The sequence below is a fragment of the Beta vulgaris genome, chromosome 3 (genome assembly GCF_026745355.1).
Source record: "Beta vulgaris subsp. vulgaris cultivar EL10 chromosome 3, EL10.2, whole genome shotgun sequence".
Classification (NCBI taxonomy): domain Eukaryota; kingdom Viridiplantae; phylum Streptophyta; class Magnoliopsida; order Caryophyllales; family Amaranthaceae; genus Beta; species Beta vulgaris.
In genome coordinates this window covers 35,992,482-36,009,504 of record NC_079204.1, presented here as the reverse complement: position 1 = coordinate 36,009,504, position 17,023 = coordinate 35,992,482, and positions in this window count along the sequence as shown.

Genomic DNA, 17,023 nt, shown 5'->3' with positions numbered 1-17,023 from the left:
GGAAACAGATCTGCAAAATGAAGGAGGAATCTAAAAGTATATACAGTGAGAATGACTTGAAACATATAGCAAAATTCTCTATTAAAAAATGCTATCAGAAGCTGGCTGGGGAGAATGAAAAGGTTCACTGGGATAGATATATTTGGAATAGGCTTGTTGAGCCTAAACACAGATTCATTACATGGTTAATCATGTTGGAAAGACTGAGAACAACAGATAGATTGAAGCTAGCTGGTATCTATGTGGATGATAACTGTGTATTTTGCTCTGGGAAGGAATCACATAAACACTTGTTTTTTGAGTGTGATTATGCTCAAAAGTGCCTGCAAGTAATGAGAAGCTGATTGTCCCTGAATCAAAACCACAGCTGGTTCAGTAGAATGTTGAAGTTCCTGTCAAAGAGGAGGAGGACTCAATTTCAGAGATGTTTATACACCACTGATTCAGAGGACAACCCCCATTGAGTCTTAACATAGGTTGTAATAGCAGTCATAGTTGGGTTTTATCCTACAACATAAATGATTAAAGCATTTTCCAGGTGGAATTCATCCGATCAATTTCATTCTTATCAAGTTTGGCAGTGGGTTTCTCCTCTACTAAAGTAGGAGCTACAAACATGAGGCCCATACCTTTGTCTGTGATTCGATTTTCCCCAGTAAATTTCTGCCATTTCTATGTCGTAACTTCCACATGTCTCTAAGTAGGAGTAATTGTCGTCGCATTAGCCTCCTGTCCACCCTATTCATTCACCGTTACTGTTTCATTAGCTAGACTTTTCACTACTACCGCTTTCATCGAAGTCGCTGCTCCACTCGAATTCTTAGAAGATCCCAATATCAGAGAATCATTTTTCGGCACCGTCGCCTTCTTCCTCCTCCCCATTACACCTCGAGGGTGCACGATAGCCTAAACCCTTATCGAGCGCTTTGAGTGGTTTTAGGAGAGAATTGGCCCAGAACAACTCTAATCTTGTTTATTTTATGCTTTGCTCATGTCATTCCCGGAGCACCAATTCAAATAAGCCTTCCTATAGATGTAATCCCAAAGAAAGTGAAGAATTAACAAATCCAAATCAGTGAGTTGATGGAGAAAGGCTGCGTGAGACAGAGTAAGAGTGCATGTGCTGTTCTGGCACTACTTGTGCCAAAAAAAGACGGATTATGGAGGATATGTATTGATAGACGTGCTGTGAATAACATAACCATAAAATACAGATTTCCTATCCCTAGATTAGATGACATGCTAGATGAGAGTGGTTCCAAAGTGTTTTTGAAAGTTGATTTGAGGAGTGGATATCACCAAATATGCATGAGAGAAGGAGATGAGTGGAAGACGGCTTTCAAAACGAAGTATGGGTTCTATGAGTGGTTGGTTATGCCATTTGGTCTAACAAATACCCCTAGTACGTTCATGAGATTGATGAATGAAGTACTTAGGCCATTTTTGGGAAAGTTCGTGGTTGTCTATATGGATGAATTCTTGTTTACAATTCTAACAAGGATGCTCATTCTCTAAAATGGCACACTTCGTGCCTTGCCATATAACAGAAGATGTTATTAATGTTTCATGCTTATATTTCAGGGAAATTGTACATTCACATGGAGTACCAGGAACTATCATCTCGGATCGAGATGGTAAGTTTTTGAGTCGCTTTTGGAGATCCCTACGGAGAATGATGGGTACTAAGTTGTTGTTTAGTGCTTCACATCACCCTCAAACTGATGGTCGAACAGAAATGACCAATCAAACTCTATGGACCTTATTAAGGGGCTTAGTGAGCAATATTTGAAAGGATTGGGACGTCAAGCTATGCCATGTGGAGTTTGCATATATACAATGAAACTCCAACTTTTGCGATAAAGCACTCGACATTCGAAGTGGTATATGGGGTAAATCCTTATGTACCTATTGATATTATTTCTTTTCCTAAAGACTCTTATGTCCATGGAGATGCTAAGCAACAAGCTGAAGCTATGGTAAAAGTTCACAAGGAGATACGCGCCAACATAGAGAGAGCAAATGAGATGTAAAAGAAGAAAGCAAACAAAAGCCGAAAACCAAGGGTGTTTGCTCTTGGAAATTTGGTGTGGATTCACTTAAGGAAGGAGAGATTTCCAAGCAAAATAAAGCATAAACTCATGCCTAGAGCTGATGGGCCTTTCAAGGTTCCTGAACTTTATGGAGAAAATACATACAAGATAGACCTTCATGGAGAATATGGCGTGGCAGTAACATTCAATGTTGATGACTTATCCTCATACTTAGAAGATAAAGATGTGCAAGAATTGAGGATAATTCCTTTTGAAAAAGGGGAGGATGATGCGAAATCAGATACAAAATCAAGAGGTACTACTAAGTACTAATCTTAATTACAACAAAAGAGAGATTCATGGTTTAAAGATTAGTGCTAATGTAATCATGCTAAGTAACGAAGGAGGAGAAGCTAAGTAGGAAAGCAAGCAGCTACCTATGGGTGTTGGTGAGGTGTGTGCTTGAGGTGCTTAATATTAAGTAGTGTCAGATTCGTCTTAAACATGCTTAACTCACACTAAACATGCTCCGAAATTACTTAGCACCAAAGAAAGAAAAATCAGTCACTTTTGTGTTCGAATGAAGCTACGATTTTCATTAGTGCTTTTGTGATGTAATGGATGATCTAATGAAGCTAGTAGGCGAACCATATTGCTTATCGACGCTTACTAAGATGCCTGCAGCAAAGGGTCCAATTACAACCTTTCATAAGCTAGAAGCAAAGAACATGAATGGAGGAAAGAAAAGATGGCTGCTATGCAACGTTTTTCTACCCCTCTTTTCTTCTGATTTGGGCAGCAGCATGTCATACTCCATTGAGGATGATTCACACATAAATGGAAGCTACTTCAAGTGTAGGTTTTCTTTCCATTGGCGTGCAACCTTTTTAAAGCATACAATAGGAGTAGAAAGCTAGGAAACTAGAGTATGCTGATTTCAGCTAATTTAGGAGATATTTTGTAATTTCTTGCTTTGTTTAAACTCCTTAGGTTATTAGACTTATTTCCTTTTGTATTATGTCTCTTAGTCCATGTCTATATATATGTAACTTAAGCATCAATGAAAATCATAATTTGAAGTCACAAAAACAAGCATAGAAAAACTGTTGTGTTTAAAGACTAAAAACCTGGTGTTTTTATTCTACTTGCACGAAATTACTTGGGAGGTAAAACTAGAAGTGGTCAATTCAATTACAAGATTTGAGAGTGATTCACTTATTTTGTTAATTAAAACACTTAGTTAAGGTCGAGAGTGGAGATTCACTTCCTTAGCTAAAATCGAATTGTAAGCTTTAAGAGGAGTCTTTTAGTGTAACACCCCAAAATCCATACACGTCTACGACTACGTCGCATCGACTTTGGGAGTGTTACCACTGCAGTGAAATGCAAGGCTTATGAAAAGAAATGTTAATTTAAATCATTGTCACGAAAACTGAACTGCAAGGGAAATAAAGATGTAACTACAACTCGGGAATCATCAACGACCCCTTGATTAAAATGCTTCAAATTTTTAAGACTAAGAACTATCCCCCGCATGCTCAACATCATGCGGCAGCACCGGCACACCTGGTCTGCTCCCATTGTAGCATCAATGGTTCATCACAAGTCAACAAACAACACAATGACACACAATCAGCTATGTTGAGTACATAGTAAAGCATTGAGTACATACTAAGCATAAATAAAGCAATACGGATCATTCCTAGACATGATACTACAATAGCATTACATTCTTTACTTTTTATTTAGTTGGCAGCGAACGGGAACCGTCATCTTACTAGAATCATACGGGCTACTTAATCCTTAATAGACAACTTGGTCTATTAGATGAAATGCAAATACGGTTTTCTTTCGTCCCACATCCATCACCTTAGTATGCATACCCCCAAGTTCATACGGAAACTTCCGCCTACTTGAGTTATCAAAATTTATAAGGACACTACTGTCGTCACAGTAGGCCTGCATAGGAGTGTAGAACAAGTCCCACACTCTCCCCATTGTTCATCACTTGTAGGGAGTCCAACCACAAGTTTATTGCCAAAAATCCTTTCTTTGTATTGTCCATTCTGACTACATTAAACATATAATCATGTAACATTCCTTCTTAAATACAATACCTAAATCTTTACTTCTTGTAACATCCTTGTTACTCCTTGGATCAAAGAATACAAATCCAATAATCATGCTTATGATAAAATAGAATTACACATTACAATGCTACATATCAATTTCCAATCACAATCATGTTACCAAACAATCTTAGCAATCACAATCGTTCCCTATCATGATTCTAGGTTCCGATAGAATAAATCACAACCTAACATGATACTAGTAATTGCAACTGAACTGGTACGCGTACATATCTTGTAACGAAGAATTTTCGCTGCCTAATCAAATGTTCCGCTTATGAAATTGGGACTTAAACGAGTAAGGAAGTACTTCAGTGCTACGTCCTTGATATTATTAACATATAACACGTGAATATTTATATAAACTTTCTCGTGGTTTATTAACTTTCTTTTCTTTCATAACTCTATTGAACTTGACGTCTTTTAAGAGCCAAAAACTGTAAGCAAAGCTGGTTTTAGTCAGTTTTATAATATAGTACCTTTACCAACTCCATTTTAAATCCTTATGTCCAATACTATTAAAATCAAATTTGAATAACAAGACCATTATAACATTCTAAATATAACCAATAATCTGATTTCTTAACTTTACACCTTACTTACTTACAAAATCCTAAATCAGATTTACAACTTAAATCAATTTTACAAATTTAATCAATTAATAATGTACTTGAATTACAAATTAATTAACTTACAATACAACTTAATATAATAGAAATTAGGTTATACAATATTAGGTACCAAAATAAAATCATATTATATGCATATATTTTTTTATACCATTTAGTCTTGCCGGCATCAAAAACTGGCAACTGAACTCCGGCGACGACTAAACACGCACCACCACACTCGCGTACTGCTCGCACGCACGCACCACGAGCCTCGTCCCTCGCGCGACGCGCACACCACACTCGCACACTCCACTCAATGTCTTGCCCTCGCCTTCTCGTACCACACTCGAGCCACAACCTCGATCGTCGCACAGCACGCTCAAAACACTCCTTAGTTCACAGGCACTGCTTCGCACCCCCAAACCTCGTCGCACAGATCAATCGCACAAACCCTCGAACCATGACCACACTCGCTCGCACTGGAAACGCGAACTTCTGCTCGAACATCGAACGCACACCCGAGCACTCGCTGCACAGCTTTCTCGCACAACCTTCGCACGCCCAACCTTGTCAAAAGCGACGAGATTCCGAGGAGATTGACGAGGCAGAAAGGAGAGAGAGGAGAGAGAATTTGAGAGAGGGAGAAGAAACGACTGAGAGAGGAAAATTTGAGAGGGAGAGAGAGAAGGATTAGGGTTTTTATGATTTTTTTATTCCTATTTTTTTCTCCTTTCTTATTTATAGTGCGGCCATCCTAAGTCTAATAGGACTTGGTAATTTTGTTATTCCGAAATTAAAATAAATTGAACTATAATATAATTACGTTATAGTTGTAAGCGTACCTAAACTTTATTATTACTATATTAATATTTTTTGTACATAATACTAAAATACCTTTCGATTCTATTCTTTATATTTTCTTATTTATAAAGAATAACTCCAAAAATACGGAGTATTACAGGCTTCCCCCCTTAAAGGAAGTTTCGTCCTGAAACTTTGAGGTAGCCAGTCTTAACGACGATCTTTTGCACTTCTAAGTCCTAATATTTCACAAGCGTTTTCCAACTTTCGCACGTCATATAAGCAATAAAAACACATAATTAACATACTTAACAAACTTTAGGGTGGAAGCGCGAAATTCTATCGCATTCTTCCCCCCTTAAAAGAAAAATTACGTCCTCGTAACTCACCGACCTCTTGAAAAAGTTCAGGATATTTCAGATGCATCGCATCTTTTCCAGGTGGCTTCCTCAGTATTTTGATTTCTCCACAACACCTTGAGAATTATGACGTCCTTATTCCTCGTACTACGCACCTTACGGTCTAGGATCTTGATAGGTTTCTCCTCATAGGACAAGGTTTCATCTAACTTGGCGTTTTCAGGCTCTAGGACATGTAACTCATCAGGTACGTATCTCCGGAGTTGGGATACGTGAAACACGTTATGGACCCTTTCTAACTCGTTGGGCAATTCCAGGGGATAAGCGACTTTGCCTACTCTTGCCAAAATCTCATATGGCCCTATGAACTTAGGGCTTAGCTTCCCCTTTTTCCCAAATCGCATCACTCCTTTCATTAGAGACACCTTAAGCAATACCTTTTCCACAACTTTGTAATTCTCTTCCCTTCGCTTCTGATCCGCATAGGATTTCTTACCTGTCCTGTGCAGCCTTAATCTTTTCTTGAATGACTCGTCCCTGATCCATTGTCTCCTGAATCATCTCAGGACCTAACACCACAGTCTCACTAATGTCGTTCCAACACAAGGGACTACGACTTTCGCCCATACAATGCTTCGAATTGGGTCATTTTAATACTAGCCTGATACTTGTTGTTGTATGAGAATTATATGAGGTCCAAATGGTCTTCCAATGATCCCTGGTATTCTAAGGCACAAGCTCGCAACATGTCTTCCAAGGTCTGAATAGTTCTTTCTGTTTGACCGTCTGTAGCTGGGTGAAAGGTTGTACTCATCAATAGCTCACTACAAAATGCTTCCTGTACCTTTTTCCAAAAATTTGAAAGGAATCGCGAATCTCTATCTGATATTATACTCGTGGATACTCCATGCAATCGAATGACATTTTTAACATAAGCTTTGGCTTGGGCTTCCATACTCCACGTGTTTTTCATAGGTATGAACCTCGCGGTCTTGGTTAGTTTGTCCACTATTACCCATATGGTATTATTGCCTCCACGACTCCTAGGTAAGGCTACAACAAAGTCCATGGATATTGAATCCCACTTCCACATTGGAATATCTAGAGGTTAAATTTTTGCTTGAGGTCTCTTGTGTTCACTTTTGACTTTCTCACACGTTAGACATTGGGAAACAAACTCAGCTACTTCCCTCTTCATCTCACACGTTAAACCTACAATCCTTCTTCATTAAGTTGGTCATGGGTTTTGCTATTTTGAAAAAGTCTTTCACAAACCTCATATAGTAACCGGATAAACCAAGAAACTCCTTATATCTGTGACATTCTTTGGAGTAGGCCATTCACTCACGACTTTGATCTTTGCAGGATCTACTGACACACCCTCCTTGGAGACGAAATGACCCAAAAATAACACTCTTTCCAACCAAAATTCACACTTCGAAAACTTTGCATACAGTTGGTTGTCCCTAAGTGAAGCATATGCATTTGACCTGATCTTGAAATTAATCATAAGTTTGTTTAATTTCTGGGTTTGGTTAATATTGAGGATTATTAAGGTCTTTAAGGGCTTAAATTGTCCTAATCAAGGTGATAACAAGCTTAACTAGCTCGGTTTGTCCTAAAACTCTACTTAAGCATCTTAATTAGGTTAATCTTTTGTTAATCTCTACTTAAGCAAGATTAACTAATACTAATGACACCTTAATCATCATTATGTATTGGTAATCAAGTTTAGTAAGTGATTAAGTAGCCTAATTACATGTTTAAGCTAAGCTAATCATGTTTAAGAGTTAAGCTAGTTTAGCCCCTTGTAATCCGGTTTCTAAGCAAGCTTTAGGAGATGTTTTTGCTGCCTTTTGGATGCCACCTCAAGCTGAATTGAAGACTTAGGGAAGAGTAGAAGGCCACATGAAGTTCACATGGGCTAAAGAAGCCATAGCAAATGAGAAGAAGAGACTTCATTGCAAGGAAAGCAATCTGCCCAGCATCTCACGTTCAACAACATCATTTTCTTCTGTTTTGGGCAATGATCATTCCTTCTCCAATTGGCTTGAGCTTTTGAGGATATTTACTTTATGATATTTATTTTAATGTCCAATTGGTAGTTCTTCTGTTTTACTCGTCCAATAGGGTAGCTAAGCTAATTATTAGAAGTGTGCTGTAATGGTTGTAATTTTTGTTTCTTCTATTTTATTAGCCTAGTTGGCATAGCTAAATTCGTCCAAATGAGCTGATTTTTGGACATGTTGTAGCCATATAAGTTAGCTTTGTACTCCTTTTGGAATTAAGTCATTTGAATGAAAATTGAGAGTTTTATGCTCAAAATACTCAGCTGTGTGCTAAGTGTTCTACCGGGTCAGTTTAGACCTTTATCAAATCTTTGCTAATTTCTTTCACTTAAACGTTGATTTAGTGATTGAATCACAAAGTAGACTCAAGCTAGAAGCTTATTGTTATAGCTTAGTCTTTGATTGGTGGTAATTGGGTTAGTGAAAGTGGTGGTTGTTCAATCTAATTGAACCGGTTTGATACAAACATTTTATGTTCTCTTTCTTTGTTCTTGTTTAATCCTTTGAATGCTCTTGTTATCTTAATCAATATGTATCACTAAGTGCCTGTAAAATAACCCTTAGATGACCCTCATGTTCCTCCTTAATCCTAAAATAGAACAATATATCGTCTTACACAACGATAAATTTATCGAGGTGGGGTCGAAAAATCCTATTCATGAGGTCCATGAAAACAGCAGGTGCATTAGTTAACCCAAAAGGCATGATTGTAAACTCATAGTGTCCATATCTAGTCCTGAAGCCAGTCTTGGGTATATCTTGATCAGCAATCCTCAATTGATGGTAACCTGACCTTAAGTTTATTTTGGAGAACATCCCTGCAACCTGAAGTTGGTCAAACAAGTCATCAATCCTAGGTAATGGATATTTGTTTTTCACAGTGACATTGTTCAACTCGCGATAGTCTATACACAACCTCAAACTACCATCCTTCTTCTTCACAAATAAGACGGGAGCTCCCCATGGTGACATATATACTAGGTCTAATATACCCCTTTTCGAGTAGTTCTTCCAATTGGTTTTTCAACTCGTTCATTTCTGTTGGAGCCATTCGGTATGGGGCGTTTGAGATAGGTCCAGTTCTAGGTACTAGGTCGGCAGTGAACTCTACATCTCTCCTTGGAGGCATACTAGGTATTTCTTCAGGAAAAACATCCTGGAACTCTCTGACTATAGGCAGATCCTCAGGTCTCAATGGATCATCCTCAACCCTTCTCACCGAACACATAAATAAGGTCATCCTTCGTCTACATAGCTCTTAAGTTGCAAGGCATTGATCACTTTAATCCTAGGTTCTCGAGGTACTCTTCTATATGACACCTTTTTTCCCGAAGGATCTCTCAGTTCCACCTTTTGTGCATTACAATCTATCTTAGTAATGTACTTCCCAAGCCAATCCATCCCTAAAATGATATCTAGCTTTGATCAATTAAACTCTATTAGATCAAAAGGAATGAAACCCTCCCCTATTTTCAGCGACACTTTTAGGAATCTCTTAGAGCAATTAACAGTCTCCCTAAACGGAATAACTATAGGCATAGAAATTTACTCGGACTCGACTAATGCTAGAGTTCTAACAATTGTATGGGCAATAAAAGAAAATGATGCTCGAGAATCGAACAATACTTTAATAGGAGTAGAGTTGATAGAAAAAATACTCGTGACAACATCCCTACGAGCCTCCTCTTAACTAGTCATCATCATATATAGCTTCCCCTTGCCCTTATTATCATGGTTATTGGTCACATGGTTCCCATTGGGTGCTTGATTGTTGGTGTTGGTTGGAGGCTTGGAGTAATTGGAGTTCCCATTGTATGTACTTCCACCATTTCCATTCCCATTCCCATTTCCATTTCCATTCCGAAGCTTGTCCCCGTAATTCCCTTTCTTTTTGCCATTGGGGTTAACTTTATTCTTGGAGTAACATTCATATGCTCTATGTCCCAATTTCCCGCATTCACGACACTCCACCTTATTACCCTCACAATCTCTCCCAAGATGATTGTTTGGGTACTTTCTACACCTATACACAAGCTTAGGTCTGCGGTTGTTGGTGTAATTGTTGCAGTTATTATTGTTGGGATGAGTGTTGTTGTTATTGGGTCCCTTACCGAAGTTTATTTGGGAGTTTTGGTGGTTTTGGTTCCCATGATGTTTCTTTTCAAACCTCTGAACCTCATGGTTTGGATTCTCCTCCCGTTTATCACCCTGCTTACCCCCTTCCTCTCGTTTTCTTATGGCATATAGATGAGCAGCTTTGCCAAACACATGGTCTAAAGAGGTGAAGATATCCCCCCTGGTCTTCCTTGTAGGTCAAGGGTAAATCCTAGTTCGAAACGTGAGGCCTTAGCTTCCTTAGTAGGGGAAATTTCAGGGGAAAATCTCATCAGTTCAATAAATTTGGGTAGTACTCCTCAATAGACATGCTCCCTTGCTCTAACATCATAAACTCTTGGGATTTCTGCTTTTTGAGGTATGGGGGGTAATACTTGTCCCTTAAGGCCTTCTTGAAAGTTTTCCACCCAAAACCAGGTTGATTTAGGAGGTTGTCCTTACCTTGGGTCCTCTAGAAATGGACATCTCCCTGTAGGTAATAGCTAGCTAAGGGCACAGTCTTGTCATCTGGGCAGGATAGGGTGAAGAAAAGCTTATCGAACTCCCCAACCCAATTCTCCAATTCCTCGGGTCCCCCTTTCCCATTCGATATTGGTGGGTTCCTACGGGTAACTTTTCAGACAAATCCCCATCACGGTTATGACCTTGGGCTAGGTTGGCTGTAATTTGCACAAGGCCACGTATCGATTGCTCGACATTCAGAGAGGTTTCAGGTGTGCCTCCCGACCGAACCATTCTGCGCTGAAAATAACATAACAACTATCTCAGTGACGCACACAATAATCTTTTACTCACTGAACCATTACACAGTGCAGATATAACAAGTTGTTGCGAACAATATTAAGTCTCTATTGACTTGCAATACAACATCTCAAATAAGACGTCACAACCAATAATAAAGAATAACATAAATGTATTATTATTGAAAACGAAAATTTATTATTTTAAAGAAACACTACATATATATATATATATATATATATATATATATATATATATTTGTGTGTGTGTGTGAATAAACAATACTACCTACTATATGGCATGCAAGCCTTGAACTCTGAAATAAATAAATACGAGAAAAATAAAACGATATTCTAATCCTAAATATATGTTCATAGGAAACTATGGACTATAGCGGCGAGCTTTATCATGTTACACAGGATCCTCTATTCCTTCTTCCATGTCAGCTTCATCCTCAATAGGCTTGTTGTCCTCTATGGGTTCCTCTTCTTCCAGGGGTTGTTCCTATTCTTCTACATGCTCCTCTTCCTCAATAGGCTTCTTTTCTTCTTCTATGGGCTATTCCTCCTCCTTAGGCTCTTCCTCAATTGGATCCCCTTCAGCGGGCTCATTTCCATTAGGGTCCCCATCTTCCTCATTTCTCTCATCTAATACAGGTGCAGCCTGATCCCCTTCAATTAATGCGATAAAGGTCCTATTGTTATCTTCATCATCGAAAATGTTGGTGATAGTTCTAAGGTCTAAGGCTACATGGTAGTTCTCAGGTATGAACGCGTCCTCAAACGCTTGATATCTTGGCCTTTTCACAGCTCTAGGTGGTGTTTGTGGCTCAGGTTTAACTCTTGGGCTCTCAGAACTCCCATCTACAGTCCTAGCTCCCGCGCTTTCCCCCACGTGGTAGCTTCCTCGGACTAAAGGTGATGAACTCCCATCTAAACCTCTTTTCTCGCGGATCCTCCACTCATTTTCGTTGTACTTGAGGTCACCAGGGAAGTGCTCTAGGTAGGAAGGTAATGGTTCCAATAGGTATGCTTCTCTCTGTTAGAACTCCCCTTTTCGGACCACAGATCTCCATACCTCAGATGTACGAAGTGTTAGGGTTCTATGTTTGGGACGAAGTGAAGCATAAACTATATCCTTGCCAGCTCAAGCTTCAACCCTTGCTCTCCCTACATGATCCTATAATCCATTACAGCCTTCATTTTATAGGCCAAGACGATCATTTTAAACTTTGAGAGATAAAACGATCATTTTAAACTTTGAAACTCCTTAAGCACGTTCAAGATCATTTTACTTAATTAAATAGCTTTGTCCAAAAATAAGGTTTTAGTTCAACACCATTTTTGAAACATCTTTTATACCAACTTAAAGTTAACCTAGTCCTCGCTCCTGACCATTATATACACGAACCTATCCTTGTACATCCTCCTAATCTATTCATATTTCAAGATTTCAAGAATCTTTAACAACTTCAATCGATCAATCAAACAACACATACGAATACAAGGCACGAAACGAAATCACAAATGAAATCATTCATATGATTTAGTGCATGTGAAGTAATCTAAATGCTCCTATCCCATACGACCCATTTAAAAATCCTTTTGAATTAAAACATCTTTGGAAATAGGAACTTATGGCTCTGATACCAGTTTTGTAACACTCCCAAAATTCATACATGTCCATGACTATGTCGCATCAACTTTGGGAGTGTTACCGCTACAGTGAAATAAACGCAAGGCTTATTGAAAAGAAATGTTAATTTAAATCATTGTCACGAACACTGAACTGCAGCAAAAATAAAGATGTAACTACAACTCGGAAATCATCAACGACCCCTTTTATTAAAACCACAAACTAATTAAGTAAATTGTAATAGTCTTGTAATGCTTGATTAAAACGCCTTAAAGTTTCAATACTAAGAACTATCCCCCGTATGCTCAACATCATGCAGCAACACCAGCACACCTAGTGTGCTCCCAATTGTAGCATCAATTGTTCATCACAGGTCAATAAACAACACAATGACACACAATCAGCTATGCTGAGTACATAGTAAAGCATTGAGTACATACTAAGCATAAATAAAGCAATAAGGATCAATCATAGACATGATACTACAATAACATTACATTATTTACTTTTTATTTAGTTGGCAGTGAATGGGCACAGTCATCTTACTAGAATCATACGGGCTACTTAATCCTTAATAGACAACTTGGTCTATTAGATGAAATGCAAACATGGTTTCATTCCATCCCACATCCATCACCTTAGTATGCATACCCCCAAGATCGTACGGAACCTTCCGCCTACTTGAGTTATCAAAATTTATAAGGACACTACTCTCATCGCAGTAGGCCTGCATAGGAGTGTAGAACAAGTCCCACACTCCCCCCATTGTTCATCACTTGTAGGGAGTCCAACTACAACTTTATTGCCAAAAATCCTTTCTTAGTATTGTCCATTCATACTACATTAAACATATAATCACGTAACGTTCCTTCTTAGATACAATACTCAAATCTTTACTTCTTGCAACATCCTTGTTACACCATGGATCAAAGAATACAAATCCAATAATCATGCTTATGATACAATAGAATTACACATTACAATGCTACATATCGATTTCCAATAACAATTATGTTACCATACAATCTTAGCAATCATAACCATTCCCTATCATGATTCTAGGTTCAGATAGAATAAATCACAACCTAACATGATACTAGTAATTACAACTGAACTGGTACGCGTACGTACCTTGTAACGAAGAATTTTCGCTGCCTAATCAAACGTTACGCTTATGAAATTGGGACCTAAATGAGTAAGGAAGTAGTTCGTGCTACGTCCTTGATATTATTAAAATATAACACGTGACTATCTATATAAACTTTCTCGTTGTTTATTAACTTTCTTATACTTCATGACTTTATTGAACTTATTGTCTTTTAAGAGCCAAAAACATTGACCAAAGCTGATTTTAGTTAGTTTAATAACATAGTACCTTTACCAACTCCATCTTAAATCCTTATGTCCAATACTACTAAAATCAAATTTGAATAACCAGGCCATTATAACATTCTAACTATAACCAATAATCTGATATCTGAACTTTACACCTAACTTACTTACAATATCCTAAATCAGATTTACAACTTAAATCAATTTTATAAAGTTAATTGATTAATAATTTACTCTAATTACAAATTAATTAACTTACAATACAACTTAATATAATAGAAATGAGGTTACACAATATTAGGTACCAAAAGAAAATCATATTATGTACATATTTTTTTTATACCACTTAGTCTCGCCGGCGTCAAACACCGGCAACCGAACTCCAATGACGACTAGACACGCACCACTACACTCGCGCACCGCTCGCATGCTTCACCATGAGCCTCGACCCTTGGGCGACTCGCACACCACTCGCACACTCCACTCAAGGTCTCACCTCGCCTTCTCGCACGACACTCGAGCCACAACCTTGCTCATCGCACAGCACGCTCGAAACCCTCCTTGGTTCGCATGCGCGACTTTGCACCCGCAAACCTCATCGCACAAATCCTTGAACCACGACCACGCTGGCTCGCACTGGAAACGAGAACTTCTGCTCGAACTTCGCACGCACACCCGAGCACTCGCTGCACAGCTTTCTCGCACAACCTTCGCACGCCCAACCTTGTCGAAAGCGACAAGATTCCGAGGAGATTGACAAGGCATAAGGAGAGAGGGGAGAGAGAATTGGTGTAACGCCCCGACTCCTACGGGATATTACAATTTGAGAGAGGGAGAAAAAACGGCTAAGAGAGAAGAAAAATTGAAAGGGACGACTAAGAGGGAGAAAGAGAGGGATTAGGGTTCTTCTAATTTTTTTATTCCTTTCTTTTTTTTCTCCATTCTTATTTATAGTGTGGCCATCCTAAGTCTAATAAGACTTGGTTATTTTATTTATTTCAAAATTAAAATAAACCGAACTATAATATAATTATGTTATAGTTGTAAGCGTACCCAAACTGTATTACTATTTTTTTTTATTTTTTTTTGTACATAATACTAAAATACCTTCGATTCTATTCTTTATATTTTCTTATTTATAAAGAATAACTCCAAAAATACGGAGTATTGCACTTAGTTTGTGATTCATTCTATCTTAAACACAATTCTTCATAGAGGCGTGTTTGTTTCAAGTGGTATCAGAGCTTAGTTCTGAAATGGGAGACGAGTTGAATGATAATGCTAGGAAAGATGCCATGTTAGAAGCACTAGCTAGGCAAAATGAAGCACTACAAGAGATGATGACCCAATTAACCTTAGAAATGTTCAAGAAGAAATCAAATGACGAAGAGAGGATTTCTAAGGCTGATAATAGAGGGTTAAAGATAAAAGTTTCGGATTTGATGGAACTAGTGATCCGAAAGTGTACCTTGAATGGGAACATTCCTTATAATTGTCTTTGAATACAAAGGTACTCCTGATCAGGAGAAGTACAAGGTAGTTGTTTTGAAGTTAACCAAATATGCATCCATTTGGTTAGAAGGCATGAAGAGACAAAGGGTGAAGGAGAACAAATCCAAGATTGCTACATGGGAGAAATTAAAGAAGCAATTAAGAAAGCATTTTGTACCAACTAACTACAAGCAAAATTAGTATGTTAGATGGTCCACACTCAAGCAAGGCGCCATGTCCATGGAGGAGTACATCAAGGAGTTTGAGAAGCTTAACATTGTTTGTGAAATAGAAGAAATGGAGTAGCAAAAAAAACTAGGCCGCTTCTTAGGAGGCCTAAATAAAGATGTATGAGAGAAAGTGGAGGTGTATCCATACCTTACTTTCGATGAAGCTTGCAAAGTGGTTCTCAAAATTGATAGTCAAAAAAAGAAACCAGTTACAAGTAAGTCTCATTCAAAGTCATTTAGTACATTTAAAGCTAATCCTAGTACTAGTAACTTTGATAAGAACAAAATATCAGATTTCACTAAGAAAGATAAGGAGAAAATTGTAGATGATAAAACCTTAAAAGTGAAATATTTTATGTGTCAAGGTTATGGTCACTACCAATCTTCTTGTCTTACTAAAAGAGATATGACTATAAGGGATGTAGAGGAGATAGACGAGTTGGAAAAAGCATCTCTTTTAGTGGGTGAAACTTTGGTTCTTAGGAGGTCCTTATATTCTAATGTTGTGGCTGAAAATGAGGAGCACAGATAAATCATTCTTCATTCTAAATGCTAAGTGAATAAGAAAATATGCACATTGATCATATATGGTGGTAGTTGTACTAATGTTGCTTCAACTGAACTTGTAGAGAAGTTAGCATTACCTACTACTAAACATCCACATCCTTATAAACTTAAATGGTTAGCTGATGATAGTGAAGTAAGGGTGAAAAATAGAGTTCTAATCACGTTTTCAATTGGAAATTATGAAGATGAAATTCTATGTGATGTAATCCCTATGACTGCTTGTCACGTCCTACTTGATAGACCTTGGCAATTTGATTCAAAATTTATTCATGATGGTGCTACTAATGTGTATAAGGTGAATAAGGATGGAAAAATAAAAACCTTAGTACCATTACCCCCTTCAAAAATCTGAAACACAAAACCTAAATCAAAAGAGAACCTAGTGTGTTGAAGTATGTTTTTAGGAAGTAAAAGATTCGAGAGGGGGTTGGAGACTAACCATGTTGTATATGTTCTGATTACTAAGGAATTAAATGAGGGAGTGGAGGTTGAAGATCCGAATGGAGTTGTTGGAGGAGTTTAAGGACGTATTTCCTAACGACCTACCATCTGGCCTACCCCCTAAATGTGGAATTGAGTATCGAATTCATCTTATTCCCGGAGCACCAAATCCAAATAAGCCTTCCTATAGATGTAATCCCAAAGAAATTAAATAATTACAAAGCCAAATCAGTGAGTTGATGGATAAAGGCTACGTGAGAGAGAGTAAGAGTCCATATGCTGTTTGGCTCTACTTGTGTTAAAAAAGACGGAACATGGAGGATGTGTATTGATAGCTCTGCTGTGAATAACATAACCATAAAATACAGATTTCCTATCCCTAAATTAGATGACATGCTAGATGAGTTGAGTGGATCCAAAGTGTTTTCGAAAGTTGATTTAAGGAGTGGATATCACCAAATATGCATGAGAG